Consider the following 2,531-nt stretch of genomic DNA (forward strand, 5'->3'; position numbering starts at 1 on the left):
CCAAATACCTCCTGTCTGCCCTCTCTTCCATCTGAACTGAAGAACCAATCTTGCTCCAGCTAGCTGTTTTGCATCCACATCAATTCTCAAAAGAGTGTGTATCTTAAAGAAAATGGGATTTTAAGCTTTATGTTTGTGAATTGCAAAGGATTGTCCCTCTAAAGGGGCTTCCTTGCTGGCTCGGCGGTTAAGAATCTACCTTCAGTACAGGAGACACTGGAGACCAAGATTTGATTCCTGGGTCAGGAAGATCCCCTGGAGGAGGGCACGGCAACCCACTCCAGTATTCTTGTCTGGAGAATCCTGGACAGAACAGCCTAGTTGGCTACAGTCCATGGGGTCACAGAGACTCGGACATGACTGAAGCAACTGAGCACACACATCCCTTTAAAAGGGATGCAGAATATGAATAGAGACTTGGAGAATAGTTTCCAAGCAGGAGACTTTGGTTCCTTGAAATCCTAGGCTGCAACTATAGTGACTCTGCAAGATGGTGCTTTCCAGGATCTTGTCTCCCTTATGACACTTCCCCAAAGCCTGTGAAACATGTTTTCACTTCTGACTACACACACCCCTTCTCAGAAGCCATTTCCCTAATTATTGTCATTATAATTGATCTTGATTTGTCATTAAGAATGTTATCATAAGGAGCTCCAGTTTTGAAATATTGTTTTAATCAATAAAATATCAAGATTGAAGCTGCCATCACAAGAGCTATTCTATTCAAATTAGGGCCGAGAGTTGCTTGAAAAAGTCTCCCCTTTAAACTAGCTCTCTGTCCTCATTTACCATGAGGAGTATGCCTGATGCTGGGGAATCTCTATTCTAATTCTCAACTCTCTGAACATGATGCCTCAAAACGGGCCTAATAATCCATCCCTCAGACCTGTGAGAGTCTAATGAGATACATTTATCGAGAACATTTCTGAGAATGTCAAGTACTATGCCAAATATAGCACAAGGGGTAGGTATCTTCTCTTTTGTGATACCCTATCCCTGGTTCAAAAGGCCTAAACAAGATGAGAAGACCAGGATTCAAGGTACTTCAGTGTACAATTGGCCCTTGAATCCACCTGCTCTGTACCCAGGGATTCCACCAACCACAGACACCGATTAAAAATCACCCCCCCACCCCAAAATTTTCTTTTCCCCAGAAAGTTCTAAAAAGTAACACTCAACTATTTCCATAGCATTTACATTGTATTTACAGCTATTTACATAAAATTTACCTTGTTTAGGTATTAAAAATGATGTAGAGATAAGTATCGGAGAAGGCAATGGTAACTCACTCCAGTACTCTTGCCTGGAAAATCCCATGGACGGAGGAGCCTGGTAGGCTGCAGTCCATGGGGTCGCTGAGGGTCGGACATGACTGAGCAACTTCACTTTCACTTTTCACTTTCATGCATTGGAGAAGGAAATGACAACCCACTCCAGTGTTCTTGCCTGGAGAATCCCAGGGATGGGGGAGCCTGGTGGGCTGCCATCTATGGGGTCTCACAGAGTTGGACACGACTGAAGCAACTTAGCAGCAGCAGCAGCAGCAGAGATAAGTATCTAGTTTAGATGCAAACACTGTGCCATTTTATACAAGGTACTTGAGCATGCTTGCATTTTGGTATCCTGGGCATGGAGGATCCTGGACCAATACCCCATGGATACCAAGGGATGGTGATATTATGCTTAAGAAAAGTGAGGAGAGGCTATAAAAACTGTATCAGTAAGATTGACTCCAGGTCATTAGTTATTATGAGTTGGATCACTGTCTGTTCTTAATCCCACCATCTTAATTTCCTCTTCCAGCATTCCTGGGCCTTTCCCTCTAAGCATCCTCAGCACCAGCGCTTCTAACCATAACTCACCCTATTTAGATCCAACACTCCTGTCACTGGTCGTAGTGGGGATCAGTTTATGGATGTGCGGAGCAGAGAGTGTGTGTCTTTCCCCTTTCCTTAGAACCAAGAAGTCTGCAGCCGTGAAGGAAGGACAGAAGGAATAACAGTCAGTGGGAGGCACAGTCCTCCAGCTGATTGGCAGCAGTTGGGGGGAGGGGATAAGACAGCCTTACTAAAAGAACCAGTCCTGCATCTTCTCATCTGGAACACTTGGGTTTACTCTGAGAATAGCCTGGAGCAAAGGAGTCAAACTTCAAAGGCTGACTTGTGCTGCTGGCCTTGGCCCGGTATCTGCAGTTGGGAGCCCTGGAACTTCTGTCTCCCTGCAGTCTGTGACCTTCACTACACCCTCATGGCAGTTCATCCGGCCATTCTTGCACCGAATGTTGGTGGTGCTGCAGATACTATGGATGTTCCAAAGATCTTCGTGAATAACAGTGTTGAAGTGCTTGCACTGATGTGAAGTCATCATCCATCTTGGATCATCAAGTTGCCTCCTGTCTCATTGGGGTCCACGTGTTGCCTCAGGAATCGTTGGTACATGCGATCCTGGCCATAGGAGGGCTGTACCAGCCCCAGCCCCAGCAGGATCAGCAGCAAGAGCAGAAGAAAGGCCTGGGTCCTCTGGAGAGCCAT

At 45.8% G+C, this 2,531-nt stretch overlaps 1 pseudogene; it reads right to left on the minus strand.

Moving 5' to 3' along the window:
• Window positions 1-2,092: 2,092 nt before the first annotated feature.
• On the minus strand, window positions 2,093-2,531 carry LOC128054756 (ribonuclease 4-like; annotated as a pseudogene).

Source organism: Budorcas taxicolor, chromosome 10 (genome assembly GCF_023091745.1).
Source record: "Budorcas taxicolor isolate Tak-1 chromosome 10, Takin1.1, whole genome shotgun sequence".
Lineage (NCBI taxonomy): Eukaryota > Metazoa > Chordata > Mammalia > Artiodactyla > Bovidae > Budorcas > Budorcas taxicolor.